The 17,890-nt window shown below is 32.1% G+C and overlaps 1 protein-coding gene across 8 annotated transcripts in view; it reads left to right on the top strand.

The window, feature by feature from the left end:
- LOC139985593 (phosphatase and actin regulator 2) overlaps positions 1-17,890 on the top strand; it is a 389,376-nt gene that overhangs the window by 247,837 nt on the left and 123,649 nt on the right. The gene's annotated exons all lie outside the window — the stretch shown is intronic.

Genomic DNA, 17,890 nt, shown 5'->3' with positions numbered 1-17,890 from the left:
ATAATATAATTTCTAATTGTTAGTGTACATACTTTATATCAAATATATATCAAAACATTTAAATTAATATTAATAGAATATTTAAGAGAGCAAAAATAAAATTCTACCAAACGTGATATAAAACACGAGTGAAATAAGCATCAAAATAGTTCTACTTTACCAAAGGAGGAAATTTCCAAACTTCAACGTAAATATGGACCAAATCTGGTAGGATGTCTAGTGCAAAATCGTTTAACCAGACAATTTATCTCGCTATTATTCGCGAGGATGCGTCAACAAGCTACATTATCATTTGTCAGTCTCCAACCTGCCAGTCTACCACAAACCAAAATGCAGAGAATTGGTCGTTGGAGCGACCTTGGCCTCCCAGCGATCATAACTGAAATATGATTTCGGAAGCGATCTGCTCACACGTTCTCTGTGCCGAAAAACGTCGCTTGAACACGAATAGCAGTCATACAGGAAGCGAGATAAGCTCGACGATGAAAGCTTGGCTTTCTATGCGTTTTCAACTCCACCATTCAAACTTTCACACCGAGATTATCATCGTCCTGGTCACTTACTCTAATCTCTATGTGACGTGGTACTGCTGAGTCGACATAGAAGAAAGACGATAGTGTTTCCCTTGAAATTAAAGTATGCAGATTATCAGAAATATTCGAAGAATATTTAAAGAATAAGAGTAATGAAAGTATTAGAAATAATATTCGATATCTGTTAGCCATTTTTTTTAAATAGCACATATAGAGACGGAATAGAGGTGGAGATATTATTTCGAAATATAGCACAGAGAAAAAGGGGAATATTTGGATTATTTGAGTCGAACGAAAAATTCATGAACATGATACAAATAAGGAAAAAGTAAATAATCGTCGATAATCATACAAAGGTTTTTTATTCAATAATAATATAAAGAATTATATTGTATCGAAATGTGTATCTTTTGTCCATTGTATTGTTACTTATATTAATTTCCTTTTTTTGAAATTTAATTTTATCGCTAAATGGATTTCTATATTGGTTATGAATGGAAATTTATTTTTTTCAATAAGTTAGATATTTTATGTTAGGAATTCTATATTTAATATCATAATATTACTTGTTTTATGAATATAGAATGTGAATTAATGATATGATATTAAGAAAATATCATATATTGTCATGTATGAAAATATCGTGTATCATGTAATGTATTCCTGAAGCGTACACACGCTTTGCAGTAGGTGGTCTGCAGTCAAAGGGTTAATTTCAAGGTTGACGAGCTTCGACCCGCTTCGATTTGTCTGCTGGAGGCTGTAAAGTGTTTCCGTGCCAAAGGAAACAGAGATCCTGGCAAGAACGCGATCCAACTTCCGTTTTCTTGTGAGAATCTCTTCATGGGAAACATCCCTAGGGATATTTGACGAACTTGTTTCATCGTCAGCTGAATTTCGATATTTGTTAAGAAAGGGTGAAATTACAAAATATTACGTAGTTCGGTTTTATAACCAAATTTTTATTACAAATCTACGATCGAATCATTTATAAAATGACTGTGTTATAGAGCCTATTCAAATTGTTATAAAGGATTTCTATCGAATTAAATTTTTGCCTCTTTGAAACCCTCCAAGGATTACTAATTTTGTTAAGTGTTAAAAACTAATTTCGTATTAACATCAAATACCACAGAGTGTTTTTTTTTCTTCTTTTGAATATATTATGCGTATTATGCGAAACTTTTTGAAATTTCGAAATTTATAATAATAAATAGATGTTATAGTAATTTTGAAATCCGTAATAGTAAAAAATTGAAACCAATCCGGGAATATATATATAGAAGTTGCAAAACACTTATTATTAACATACAAATTGTAAAAGTCTGTTATGACGGGAATTTAACGCGATAAATTGTTTAATTCGCAAAAAATCATTCTATCCTTTCTTGGAAATTGAATTTCATTTGCTTGCAACTTAAAAATATTGTGTATCATAATTTCACTTCACGCTGTGCAAAATTACGCGGAAGCTATTCGTAGTTAATCAGAGACAGTTCTCAACTTTTAAACTTTCCATTTCTCCGTTTAAGAACAAAGAGAAAAACATGTAACACGCGGCAGCTATCAAAAACACGGTGGAATTGCCACACCGGTATCTTAAAACAGTTTCGTAAGTTTTCAAGTATTTTCTTCTACTTTAAAAGTGCTTTCTACTCAGTTCCTTCGTTCTTGCTTTGCATAGTAGCATTCCGCTTTGCGTTGTAAAGTGCCGTCGCTTCAGCACGATCGTGCGCTTTGTTTTCGCCGTTTCTTTGCACACAACAATGTAGAAAAGAGAGGAAATCCTCGCAAAAGTAGAGGAAAGCGTACACCGTTTATAACGAAATATCGTGTTACGCGATTCTTGCCACACATCACGGCGTTTTCTTTTTATTCTTCGCTATTTTCTTTATCGCATATCTATACACTTGTGAGTTGTGGTCAATGATCTGAATATTAAATTTGTGCATAATATATGACTCGTAGGTCGAAAGATATATTCAAATATTAACTCTACTTGATTCTTTGAGTCATTTTCGACACGCATATACTCTTCTATCGTTAAAAAGTTTAAGAAAAATATGGAAGAATCGTCATTGACAATATATGGCTTATTATTTCAATTTTGTGTTTATAATTTTGTTTGTTGAAATCAAAGCACGGTTGAAACATTGGAATTCAAGGATCATGTAATAACATATTTGTTCTTTAACACATAAGAAATTAATAGAACAATTATTAATTATTTTGTTTTAAACTTTTACACTAACTTTGAAGTGCAATTTCGTAGCATTTTATTTTCACAAGAACAGCAGCCTTGTAAAGTATTTGAAGATGTGTGTGCGTGACTGCATTTATCCATCTCAATTGTTTTGCATTTGTTCCATTTTCTTCTCGTCAGTATTTCTTTTAGTTCGAAATGCGACACGACGCGAGTTGATGGGCGGAAATTGTTAACGAGTTCTAACCGCGCTGCAGGATACCATTTTCCATTTCTTCTTCCGAGAGAACCGTCCCGTTCTTCTTTCATATCCTTCGCCACGTTTGTTCCCGGTTTTTCTGCCAGGCAGAATGAACGTCACACAGTCGAGGGAAATCGTCCGCGATTTATGGCGTTTCTTTCGAAACAGACGACTGGCAGATCGCGTAACCACAGAATGTAAGAACAAAAATGGCAAAAAGTTGCTGTTACGTGATGCTTTAAAAATATCATGATCTATAAGTTGAGATATTCACTGGAAACAAATTACGAGCGTCTTATAAATATTACATATCAACATTTAATATTATTATAATATGAAAAACATTTTATCATATTACTTTGACAAGATGTAAATTAAAAAAAGAACGATAAGAATAATGCACGGTATTCATTAGGAACATAATATTTATTAACTGGAGAAATTTTTGAGCAAATTTTCAGTATGACATTGTTAATAATTAGTAGAATACAGATCTTTATGCAAATTCATATGTTCATTAATCGCAATATATATACCCATAGAACTAAATTTTATATAAACTTATTCCATTTTTCAACTCAGCATTTACATTATATTAATTATTACATTATATAGTGCATAAATATCCACAATCTGGTCAATACTCTACTGATAAAGCTTCAAAGAATTTTGTACAATATCCATAAAATCCTAAAAAGCATAGTTCAAAAATAGCATAAAACACGCTCTATAAACGCCATTTTGCTCCGTTCGGATATCCCAATCTACTTACGAATAAAACATATATTTTAGAAAAATAATAACCGCATATGCAAAACGACAAAAATAAAAAAAGCAGCATGTATGTATTTTACTCAAAAATGTAAGATGTACATTCAGATATCTTTATGTAATTTACATAGTTATCGAACTTACAGATAAGTAACATTTAAAAATGCTGTAGTCGTGTATCAGCTTTGATTGAGAATTTTCATAATGACGATAAAACTTTGCAAATACTGATTACGGCGTCCAACTACGGCATTTTTATCTGCACTTATCTGTAAACTCGGTAACTATGTAAGTTACTTAACACTTTCGCTACTACCGTTTAAGGAAAAAGTTACTGTTCATGGGCGAAGTTTCAAATTTTCTACACATATATAATATCATATATATTTTTACACGTATAATAATAGAAAATGATAAATAGATAATTCAAGCGAGTTTTACAGTGCGTCACATATGTGTAACACTGAGGCTATGGAATGTAACCGGTGCGTCACATATATGTGACGTTGGGACTGTGGAATGCAACTCGTGCGTCACATATGTGTGACGCGTGGTTGCGGAAAGGTTAAAAATATCTGAACATGTACCTCATATTTTAGAATGACATACATCTTATCTTTTTTTTTATTTTTTTTTTTTTAGTTTTGCGTAGGAAATTATCATCTTTTTTTAAATATCTACTTCGTTTAATCTTTTTTGACATCGTCGGAAACCTAAACATAAATGCGCTATTACAAAAAGAAAAAAAAAAAAAAAAGAAAAGAAAAATAGGCACATTTCCTTCTGGAATTCAATGATTTAGACACATGAATGTTTTTACAGCTTATATCTATTTTCTTCTTTTAATATAACTACAATATTCAATATAAATAGCTTGCAATATTCTTATGACGGATATGAATCAATTGAAATCTGTAAAGTTGGGAATCGGTTAAGCAGTTTTTCAGTTACAGGAACACAAACAAACATACATGTATATGTATGTACATACCTACATAATGCATGCATATGCATATGTATATGCATACATGCATACATACGTTAAAGCCACACATAATACTCTCCTTCTAGCATAGTCGTGTAAAGATTTCTCAAGGAAGGAAATGTTCTTTAAAAACGTGTTCTCACGGAACAGATATTTTAGAATTTGTATAATAAAAGTTCCAAGGAAAGAAATTATTTTAGAATGTGTATTAAAAAAGGTTCCATAAGATAAATACTCATAAAGGTATTCAATTATGATATGTATAATTAATAATTTCATAAAATATATCGTGCAAAAAAGAGAAGTTATCGAGTATAGTACCTAAATAACATTTTTTTGGTAATTTAAATAAACTGAAAGAGACATAGCAATTGTATAATATAATATATAGATAATATCTGTATACAAACATCATGTATGTATTTAATAACTCATTTCAAAGAGAAACACAAACAAGCTTTGTACTGTGAATTATCTATTATATCGTAAATATTACAAATAAATAACATATTCAGAATATCAATTTAACTCTAATAATTATTTAATATTCTTATAATGTTATGTTAATAATAAATGTTCAGTATTTGTTACAATAATTGAGAACATTTTTAATATTGCTGGACAAAATGTCTGTTCCCGTTATAGATAAATTTTAATTTTTATATTTTATGAGTTCTATTGAAATTCAAACTCTTATTGTGAAGAACTTTTCTTTATTTGTTCTCATAGGAACTTACAATGTGAGAACCTTCTCTAAAAAAGTTTCACGGTCCGTGTTTTAAATAGAACCTATTAAAAAGTTTCATAACTCTTTCAATCCCTGCTTTAAACTATACATAAGAAACACTGAGTGCGCGCATGAATGACAGCCAAATTCCAGGTCGCGGCGTAACCTACTTTCTTTTCCTGGAAATGCGTACCTCGCGCGTAGTAATAGTAAAAAAAAAACAACTGGCTCACTGATCAGTGTACGCGTCGCGTGCTTGGGGTAGGTCAGTCGTAACAGTGGAAGAGAGAGATCCGAAAACGCGAGTGAGACAGAGATAGAAGGGTCATTAAAAATTACGAGTCCATTTAAACGACGATATCTCGGGAACGAGAGATCGCGTTGACGTAAATCAAACGGAGTTTTTCAAGGGTAGGATTTTCCACGTGTAATGAACTGTGGTTGAGTACAATTATATCACGCAGCGAGGTTTTATTCGCGTGCAAAGAATCGTGATTTTGAATTAAAAAATAATCTTTTTGTGGGAAAAGACATGTTTATGGATATGGTACATGGTTTTATTGATAATAAATAATTGATAGTGTATATTGTTGTGTTATACATGATATTTGGCGTATTGTAGAATGGGAAATTGGAGAGGGAAAGAATGTTATGGAAATTTCTAATGCAGTATATTTGTTGGACGATAATGGTATTAATTTATTGATAGTCATATGTCTGTCTTATTATTCATCAAAATTAAAATGCACGCATCCCACGATGTCCCTGTGATATCCAATTTCACTTATTAACTAATAAGTACAACTCAATCTAAATTGGACAAGAATTTTGAATGTTCTAGACTGAACCGCAAAGAGTGTAGTTTAGTTCATAGCCTGGTTGATGAGATTATTATTAGAGAAGTTAGAATTCTACATTATGATTTGCGAAAAACAAGATATCCTGTTCTGTTTTAAATTATTCGTGATTTCATAGTAAAATTTAGTTGCAATTCAACCCACTGCTATATTAAATCGCTAACGTCTAACGTGATACAGAAATGGTAAACGTGAGATACGAAAAAGCATTGTATCAGGTTTATTTTGTATCTTGTTTGTGATTATAACATAGCGCATAAGATAGATTATTAAAGTTTGTTGCAAGTTGGGTGTAGCAAACTATTTGTAAATTCATCTTCGTGCTTACCCAGTTAATATTAATGGAAGAGAAAGTATACGAAACAGTTTATTGGAATTGCAATATGTAAATGTCGCTTCTGGTGTTGGAGATACGGAAACTAATTGTATACACCAAGTAATTTATTAAACAGCAAACTCCTGTGAATGATAATATTTCCGAATTTTCATCGCTGTACAAAATCACGCTGTTTTTAAACTTTCTATGATATTCTCAGAAATGAAACCTTATACTAGATTCAATTTAACTTAGCTTGTAACTATCACTTAGAATAAAAATTTGAAAGCTATTCGACGTTTACTACGGTGCTTCAAAGTATAAAAACTATATTTTTATAAGTGTATACGAAATTAATCTTTTTATGCTATAGGAATAAAACTTATCGTAATTCCTCTAGCTAAATTTACGAGTAAACATTTCTTTATACACTTGTCATTGTACACAGTGGGTCGGGAAAGTGACCCACTTGTCGACTCCTTTTATGAACCTATTACGTATATTGTACAAAACATTCTGAAATTTCATTAGCATTGCATCCACCCCCATCTACCGTGATTATAATTGGCAAAGTTTTAAACGATTCTAAGAATGTATACGAAAGTTGCAAAACATTTAATAGAACTAAGTCTGTATATGTTGTACAAAGATCACAAAAATTATTTAAACAGGCAATCGTCCACGATATTAATTTCGGAATTCACTGAATTATTATATGCTTAATTATTTAATTATATGCTTATTATATGCTTAAGATGACTACTCATACTGTATATTAATTTTTTTACTAAATATAAGTTCTCAGTAATTATCTTTCAACCTTTCTATATATTTTCAAATTTGATTCAAATTTTGCCAATATAACCGTGACAATCGCCTTCCATTATAGTGCTAATAAAATATCAAAATATTCCACGCGCGATTTTCATATAAAAATTTTCATGATCGTCGTGTACGAATACTATTGCGGGTCACCGTATATACATAAATTTTTCTTCAAAAATGAATCTTGATCTCCTTCCCTATTCTATAAAAGAACGAATGGTAGGAAAGCTAAAGGAGGATGAGAATGGCGCTGAAGAAGCGGCAAGCCGAAATTGTGGCGCAAAGAGGAATACGAATAACGAGGTGTTCCGAGGGCAGCATAAATTCATAATGTCGGAGCGCAGGAGTGCCGGCAGATTAGCGAAGCTGACAAGAACAAACGATCCACCGTCCGCTGTTGATACAAGCGTGTAACGACCACACCCCGCGACCAAGCCTTGTCGGAACGAGACATTCGCTATTGATTTATCGCGCGATGTTTTAACCGCGCTGCTGCCTCGCACCGACGAATCTCCTAGCTCTTTTCCAACGAAGATTATCTTACTGGCTGGATAGAAGAAGAATTTAATCGGATTCTGACGTTTGATTTCGATAATTTGAATGTCTGACGCGTACGAAACGCGATCGAGAATTGGAAGAATGAATAAGCGATCAGGGTGGTTGAGTCTGAAGATGGTGTGGAATATTTGTGTCGGTTAGAGACTGAATCTAATAGAACATGGAAAATTTATAACGATAAATTTTGATGAGATTTAAAAGACAAAGGTAATTTCGTAAATTTGAATTTTTAAATAACTCAAAACTTGGTTGAGGATACGAGAAGAAGCGTGGTGATGAAAGTGTGCGAACACATGTTTCAAAAACACAGCTCCAACAAGTTTTTTTTTAGGAAAACCGAAGAAACATAGAATTATTTATTAAAGGTATAATATTGGCAACAAGGGCAGGACATAATGACCAAACATTGTTTTTGTAATTTTACATTCTTAGACCTTGAAATTCTCCTTTGTTTTATTTTTCATGTTATGTTGGTTTTAATCGAAGATTAAATTATTTTGAGTGGTGATATTTTTTAAATATATGTGCGATATGTTGTTCATCGTTAACGAGTGGGATTGAAACGTTCAATTACTTTTGGTAATCGAACTATATTAATTTCTATTTCTATTCCAATATTCAGTTTTTCTAACGTATTGTGTATCTTTTTTGTTTCAGGTAAAAGACTATACATTTATAAAAATATTCAACGTTCCTAGATAAAACATAGAAGCTTATTTCTTCAAACTGTGAGTCAAAGTATGTTCGTAATTTCTTAGCGAGGGAAATATAATTTTTAGTATATATACTATTTTGTGACATATTTTTATTGAATTAAATTATAGCACAAAAGACAATGTCTTATAGTACAGGAAAAATCTTCTCAATGGAGATCATTCTCAATGGAAATGGAATATCAAATCGAGCTCGAGATAAGATCGTAAAGATTTAAAGGCCAAAATTTGCTCTAGATACAAAATACTCTATCTTTTTTTAATTTATTATAAGTCTCACACAAGAATTACAATTACACGACGACGAAATTACACGGTGGATAGTGTAAAACCAAATGGAATCCTTTATTCACGCATCTTATCTTAAGTTATTGATCTTAACTGTGTTCCGGGAGGCTGATCCGTTTCGAATGTACCATAAACCCTAATAATTCCTTGCTAATACAGCAGGCTGTAGAATCCCTCTACTATACAGTGTAGGCCCATACGCCTAATACATGGACTCAATGCTAGTAGCTTCAGGCGAAGCTGTTTGATCCTTTGAAGCGCGCAAACATTCATCGATCCTTTTATCTTGCAGGTTAGCTCGCATTCCTGTTAGGTAAATTCCTGAAGACGTTGGGTCGGACGAGTAAAAGTACCGTGAATATTTTAGATACAGATTAGCCTCGGTATATTACGAACTAAAGCTTTTGCATAGGTATTACAGATTTAATATCGGCAATATTATAACTTTAATTGGTATAATAGATAAACGGATTTTTAATTTTCTTTTTTTATCGAGAGTGATTGAAGTTGTTACAATTTAGTGGTGCATTATATATACATATTATGATTTTTTTCATTTTAAACGTCTATAGTGTTGTTGTGGATATAAATAATAGCGAATCGATTATTTTTGCACATTGTTTGTTTCATGCATTTCTTTTTTGATTTGTCATTTTAACTGTCAGAAATAAGTAGAATTTAGAAGTAAGAGGATAATTCAATAATAGTTATTGTTTATTATTTCTGAAACTGAAGTTAGATAGAAATTTTTATGTCTATTTTCTTTGAATAAAGAAATTTAGACAATACAAAAATTAATTGTTAGATTATTGTATAATGGTGGCTTTTAAATAATGCGTTATTTATTTCAAAAAAAAAACTTTCTTAATTACTGCAATTTCGAAAATAATTACTATTAATAATATCTAGAATATTTTACATATATTTCAAAATAAAACAGAAATATTAACAACACTTTACCATGTTTTAAAGCACTTTCCTTTTTCTTCTCAATTTTTATGATCTGAGTATGCAAAACAGAATTTTTCTTTTGAGCGTGGAACTTTCTAAAGTAGTAATTCTAAAGTTTCTTTGTCGATGGCAATTTCTATTATAATAGAAGCACGTTAAAGGAAACAGTTTTAGATAGCAGATAATTAAACGTAAGAACGAGTGTAATAAGATAGAACATCTGTTTAAACGGTCTTGTTAGCTCGAGGAAAGTATGTAACTGGGGCTTTACACTGACTGACGTTTGTAATAGCAAGTAGTTAACGAACAAACGTACAAGAAGTAAAAATAAAATCGTGAAGGTGTTGGTACATACTAATTCTCAGAAGAGATACACGTAAACGGACAATTAAAGAGACAAAAAATGGTTGAAAGTGTCTTAATAGGTGTAATATAGATTCTCATAAAATCACATAGAAGAAGTTACTATTTTTCTGCATTTTATGATTCAGCTTCTTAACTTCTTAAACCAAAAAAATTATAAAAATCCATCACGTTATATTAAATTAAATCATCTTAATTATTACTAATCATACATTTACCCATTACGATACATTGAATTAAACCTTATTCACAAGCAAGTACATATTTATGCAACGAATTCTTCGAAAACAAATCTCATATCTCAGTTAATCTAAATTTGTAACAATCTAAATATATTCTCAGTCGTTTACATTCAATAGCAACAATTATTTATAGAGCAAGAAATAAAAGATGGGAAAACATTATGTTACACGAAATTCAGTCACTTTACTTGCCACAGAATTCCTCCGTAACGCGAGACAACCTATCAAACAAACCTGACAGAAACATTCAAAGCCGACAAAGACCGTGTGTATCATCGTAAAGAACCAGTACCGGGTGAAACTTGGACAAGGCTTCTTCGTCATCGGAGAAACCGCGACACATCGTTCCGGCTGACCGCCAATTTCCGGGCTACCACTCTCGATTGCCCGGACAGTCCTTGATCTAGAAGCACCCAAGGTTCCCTAGGGATTCTTTCTTTATCTCCCAAAAATCCAATCCCAGTAGCTCGATCGTGCCACCTGCTAGCCATAAAGCGAGGAAGCATACCTTTTGTATGTCGAGCCTGAGGTGATTCAACGTCGAGGCCACACCAGAAACGTCCAACGTCGGTGGTTGCCTGTTTCCCTCCTGGAAATTCTCTCTGAATTGGTGAATTCATGCTGGAATTAGGTTAGAGGGCCTTATAAAGTCCAAGGGATGGTAGACCTTAAAATGGAGGGAACGTTTGAATATTAATCGAGTTAATCTCGATGTGTTTGTTCTTCAATTAATCCACAGCTATGAACTGGAATTTTAGAAACGTTATTATAGTCGCTGGGATTTGTCACGAGATTTTTTTTTTTTTTTTAGAAAACTAAGACGAATAGGGAGGAGGATGAAGTTCTTGAGACGAGGAGAAGTATTTTTTTGTTTGAATGTTTTTCTATCGGTTTTTGTGAAGAATGTTTTAAGATGTAATAACTGTCAACTTCAATTCTTATTACGTAATTTTCCTTTGAGGAAGACAAGATAAAGAGAAATGAAATTAGTTTAGCAGGGAATGGAACGTTTGAGATTAGGAGGTGTCTCTTTTACGTAAATATTCTTCTGTCGAGTTTCGTGGTAAAAGTTCTATTTGAGATGGAATAATTGGTAACGTTAATTATTCTCGTTGCGTGATTTTTCTTTGAGGAAGAAGAAATGAAAAGGAGAAGAGTCGGTTTAACAGAGAATGACACGCTCCAAGTTAAAAGAATTTTTATATTACTTGAATATTTTTCTGTTGATTTTCATAGAAAATGTTCAATTTGATTTCTATCTAATAACTGGTGACGTTAATGCTTCTTAAGATGAATATTAAGATCGGGTAAAAGGATAATTTTCATAGAGTAAATTATTCGTAGACAGTATGAATGTTGGGATAATTTGCAGAATAAATTACGAGATCTTCATTAGTGTTCTGACGTACGTTCCCACAGTATGGAATGAAACGGTCGGTATTTTAATATTATGTAAATGAGGATAAGACGGAAGGTAAATATTATAAAGGGTATGATACTGTGTTCTTTCTTTAACCTGTTAAGCTGAAGTATCATATCCTGGTTAAACTTTATCGAGCGTCGTAGATAGTCGCACTACGAAGAAGATTAATGTACGTAGCTTGAAATTTATACGATATTTTTACGATAATAATATAGAAACGACATTTTTATCTAAATTAAATATCTCTGCAAAATATGCCATAATGGATGGTTCTCATCATTCAAATTTTATTTATCACATTTCGTTCATTATTTTAGTACCCTATTTATTAAATAAGAATCGATCGTTACATCCTTATCTTCTATTTCTCTGGTCTCAAAATTTTTTATATACCAATGTATCTTGCAAAGAGAGTCTGTAAAAACATTATCATAAAAATAATCTATGATTAAATGAATCTTTAGAATAGATTTTTCAAAACAAAGTGAACCACGGAAGAGAACTGACGGAGAGATTTCTAGTACTTTCTTTTATCGCTTCGAGTGTCAGAGAAGTTTTGTAAAAAGACGATACTAGGACTTAGTATGAGCAGTTCAAGAGGAAACTTGTTTCTATATCCCAACATTGTGCTCTCAACGTAATTCGAGGACCAAGGATGAAGGGATGAGAAATATTTACGCTGCTTTTAAACTATAAAGTTAAAGCTAGGGTTCTTTTTCAAAGTAATTTGTTGAAGTTTTTGCAACATTTGAAGACTTCGTAGTAAAATTAAAATAAAAATTTTGCTTTTGTGACATAGAGGATTTTTTTAAGAACATTAGAATATTGAAAATATTAATTTCTAATATTCCTATGATAGACAGGAATTCTATAAAAAGTCTTTCTATAGTATATATTTGTAAACGAATTATTTTTTCACATTGGCTAAGTTTCTCATGTTAAGTGTTAAATATATATAATGTAAGTGTACGTTGATATCATCCAGTTTTATAGAAATGTGTAGTAGGCTTCGACTAAAAGAAACCGAGAATTCATACTTCGTGAGAATTTAAGCTTACCTTTATGAAAATTTCTATTATTCTCATATGATTCTAGAATGTCTTTCATATCTTCAAAAGACTATCCAGGTTCTTGAAACTTTCCCCGATTTTCTTTTAGGATTCTTAACCAATCGCAATCTGAATACAGTTCTTCGATGTTATTATTTCCTTCAGTTGTTTTTACGATATTAATTAGATAGGAAAGCAAAAGAATAGTTGATATTTATGTTTAACTTATATAATACCGTTGTACTTGTGATTCAACTTTGTATTTCTTTCTATCATCTTAAAATGAAAAGAGCACTTAAATATAAGTTCGGATTTTATTTTAATAAGAAAATGAAATTTTCGCTAGAATAAGAAGAAAATACTCTGAAAACAATCTATCATCAAAATTCTACGCAATCAAGATCTACTGTTCTAAATTTGTACTTAACTTAGCATTCTGTTCTATAATACAAGATAATTTGTATAACTCGAATGATACATCGGACGAAGTACAGGCATTTGTATAAACAAAAACAAGCCGTCACACTGTCATTTAACAAAGTCGCTATCAAATTTAAAGGATCGAGGTCTGACCAAAACCCAAAAGCAACTCCTCGTTATCGTCCATCAGCGGTTTCCAAGGGCGAATCCAAGAGCCTTCCCAGGAAACGTGATGTATTTCTTCGGTCAGCATAGAAAAGCCGACTAAATCGAACAACAACAACGAACATCGTGGATTTTCTGCTCCCTAAATAACTTCAACATTTGTTTTAGAAAAGATTTTACACAATTAGAAAATAACAAAATTCTCGCTGATGTCCCATGTGATTATTCGTTGACAGATCAAAGTCTCGTCATATCGAATTCCAATTTTGTATCTCTTTGGATATTCTTGAGACGAACGACGAACAAAACAGAAAGGAGAAACCGAAAGATCGTGTAATAGGGGAAAGAAGTAGACTGGATGTGACACGATTGACAATCAGTCATTAAATAATTTCATGGGCAAGAAAACAAAAGAGTTAACATACGACTGGTAGATACAGCTTGGGATTAAACTGTTGCGACCAATGGAATCGTGCATGCAATTGTGTTTGGTGATACTCGCTCGCTGCCTACCCTTCGAGGCTTAATGTTTTATTGGTTTCTCTTTGAAAGCGGCGAAACGACTGACAATGGCAGATAATTCGGCTGGAACGCTTTGAAAGTTACGCGAAACGGTAGAAGGTAGCATCCACTTGGCAATTCCGTAGTAGAATTTCGGCTATTGGACTAGGATATTAGCGTACTGTATACTGGAACATGTGAATTTCTACATCCATAGACTTTGTTGGATGATATAATTATGAATAAAATAATGGGATAGTAAGATTTTTTATACTTTCGAAATTTTAGAGTTCTTGCCTTTTCTTATATTAACTGGTAAGATAGAACACTATGTATCATTAATATTGTAATAAGATATTAGATTTCGAAAATATTCTAAATTTGGAAATTTCTAAAAATATTTATTTGTAGAATAAAATAGTAGATATTTTTACTCATTAGCTATTTTTAATATTGTTACTTAGATGTGTTTAAATTAATTGTATTTCATGATAATTGATTAAATTTTTTATCGTCAATCGATAGATATAAAAAATTATCTGTTAAGGATAGTACATAATTTGTAATGTAATTTCTTAAAATTTCCAAGGCGTTTATTAAAAACTCTCAAAGAATTTATCTAAAGTTCAGAAAAGATCGCCTTAGGAATTACGAACTTCCTTAGAACATTTCGGACTTTCAAAAACTCGTTGAATATTTAAGTATTTGAGGGAACTTGATAGACAAACCATATTTCAAGTCAACGCACGTTTTTAAAAATGATCGAAGAATAAGAACGACTATTTCCTTCGATACAATAATTATGACGCACAATGAGATTTTATTATGCACTTATTTTAATAATGAGTCTTGTGAAGCTTTTTAGCCGAACGGGAGCCTATTGAAAATGTCCATTTGATATTAATTTATCAAGGCCGTATCGAATTGATTCCGAGCTCAACAGCTGATAATCGCTTTAACAATTGAGATAGGCTGAGCGCATGCGAATTCCCCTTCCTAATTGCTGCATCGCAATAACCCACTGTCCTACATAATTATGCCGAATATTGGATGGAAATACAAGTGTTCGCTCGTGTAGTTCCTTCGTTTCATTTAGAGATCAGAATAATCGACGGATGCAACGTGCCTACTATTTTAACGTTGAATTAAAATCTTTTTTTTTTTACAGTAGTTCTTAGGAGTTGATCAGGTTCGTTGATCAGGTCATTATCTTTTGTTGGGTTGTTTATCGATTGAAATATAGGCGAATCTTTACATGGTACTTGAGGTACTCGTTACGTTATAAAATATTGTCTATAAAATTTAATATTCTGTTGCCTAATTTCTATAGATATGTGGGAAGCAACCTTTTGAGAACAGGAGTCTTACACGGGATTCGTGTAACATTTCGAAGTATGATTTTGTATATTATGGATTAGTACCGTATTTCTTCAATTGACATATAAATTAACCATGTTTCTCAAATATTACTGTCATTCTGCTTTCCTTCGAAGATCGAATTTTCAATTTTCGTGCCACCTTTACACACGTTGCCTTTTAACCTTTTACCTTATATTCTCGAGTTACATTCTTGAAATGGTCTGTGGTTTCGATTCAATAATGGTACGTTTTATATTTTTGCAAAAGATGTTGGTAATTCATTATAAAATACGATTTAGAGAATTATTAGTATCATCTAATTATTAGGGACTAGTAGCAGTCTTATAGAGACTTGACTAATAACTAATACTAATTTTCTATTAGAGAGACTCTATAAGACTATTAATCTTATTAACTATTAGTTTATAAAGACATTAAATGATTTCTAAGATATTGTATTATAGACAGTACACTATATACTGAAGTATACAAGTCAAACCTCGTTTTTATAAATTTCATTACAATTATTTTCCATTTCACTATCTATTCATCGTGACATCCTCACCGACGAAAATCAGATGGTTCCGCTGATCTCTCATCGATCTCTCGTTCCGGAAGACTGGTAGAAAACCGAATCAGCAACACGTCGGAATCAGTTAGCAGAATGCCCAGCCTTGGTAACGCAATTTCTTGCGCGATTTCAAACATTAATATTCAACGTTCAGCGGGTTGACGCGGAGGCGGAGTTGTTCGTGCGTTTCTGCTTAAAATCCAATCGGTCCCACGCGAAATCAATATGGCGATGCTGCAACCGACCGCAACCTTTGTGCTCATTATTAAATCCATAGCAACATGTTACAACGCTCACACACGTGTGTACATCAGCACGCGATCCGTCAAAATCGCTCGTTTCATCGAGCTTGTTGTTATCATGGTTACCTGTCGGTTCGTCTCTTCGTTTTTCCATTCTGGAGCTAATCTTTTACCATTGGAAAAAATGTAACTTTCGTAATTTGGAAATTGCGCCTGGTAATGGCGAATTTATCTTCAATGGTGAATTTATGTGAATTTTTAGGAAATGCAATATGTTTTATTTGATAGCGACGGATCAATTCCTAAGGGTAACGTTTTAAGACACGCGGTGTATTTCTTCTGGCAGCAACGAATCCGTTTTCGGGGCTGAATACATAAAAGTTTCCAGATACAGTTTGTTTTGTTTGATAGCAACGAATCGATTTTTAAGGATAGCATAGCAATAGACTCGTAAGAGTTTTACAAAAATACAATGTGTTTCGTTTAGTAGCAAGGAATTCATTTTCAAAGATAGATTTATATAAATTTTTAAAAGGCGGAATATGTTTTATTTGATATTGATGGTCCATTTTTAAGACTAAATTTACAACATTTTAAGGAACAAAGTATTTAATTTGACATTCATACGAATTCTTAGAAAATACAATGTCTTTCATTTGATAGCGATAAATCCATTTTTTGGTGAACTTATCCTTAAAGTAACTTTTAATTATGTAATTTCAGATTATTTATATAATTTAAGTATTACACAATAATAAGTTACTTACATAATTAGAAGTACAAACCAAGTATAAGATTTGAGATTTGAAAAAAAAATTGTTAGTGAAATATTTCGAATATTTTGATTTCTAGATTGTACAGAATACAATACACTGCACTTCAATTTTGCGAAGCAGCATTTAAAGGCAAACATCACGGGCTTTTCAACCGTGGAATTAGGGATGCTCATTGGCCGAGATTGTTCATCGAAATGAACCGGTGTATTCGACGTTTCAGCAGAAAGATCGAAAGCTTTCAGATTTATCAGCTTACGCTCTGATAATCTGATTTATCAATAATTCACATTCCGCTTTATTCCATTTTGCAGTTTGTGCTTTTTAAAGCGAGGATCATAGACAAACGTTCCTTTGACACGTTGATAAATTTTATAGCTTATATCATCGTTTGAATTTCTGTTATATATAAATAGAAAATATTCAGAACTTATAAGTTTCCTGCCCACACACACGTATATGTATATATATTATTTCCCTCATTTTTCTTTAGCGTATTAGTTACTGAAGAATATGCGATTAAGAAAATGTTAATTTTTTTTCTAGTAAAGCTTCATTTTTTATTTTCCTTTTACTAAATCTTTGTGTCTGTAGAAAGAGGTTTCACAAATTTAGCTTACCAAATAATTATATAATGTATGTAGTGCAAACGTTGATAGGCTATTTCAGAAGCTTTTTAGATTTTTTTAAAGCGTAGGACAGTTAATACATTAAGCTTGAATTTAAGTGACCTAGTTTGTTTATGGAGTGTGAAAGAATATGTTTGTGTACGGAGTGTTAGTAATACTTGAACTTTTATATCTCTAGAATAATT

The sequence above is a fragment of the Bombus fervidus genome, chromosome 3, assembly GCF_041682495.2.
Source record: "Bombus fervidus isolate BK054 chromosome 3, iyBomFerv1, whole genome shotgun sequence".
In the NCBI taxonomy this organism is placed as follows: Eukaryota; Metazoa; Arthropoda; class Insecta; order Hymenoptera; family Apidae; genus Bombus; species Bombus fervidus.
The sequence above is the reverse complement of the archived record's forward strand: the minus strand, read 5'-3'. Positions and strand labels throughout refer to the sequence as shown.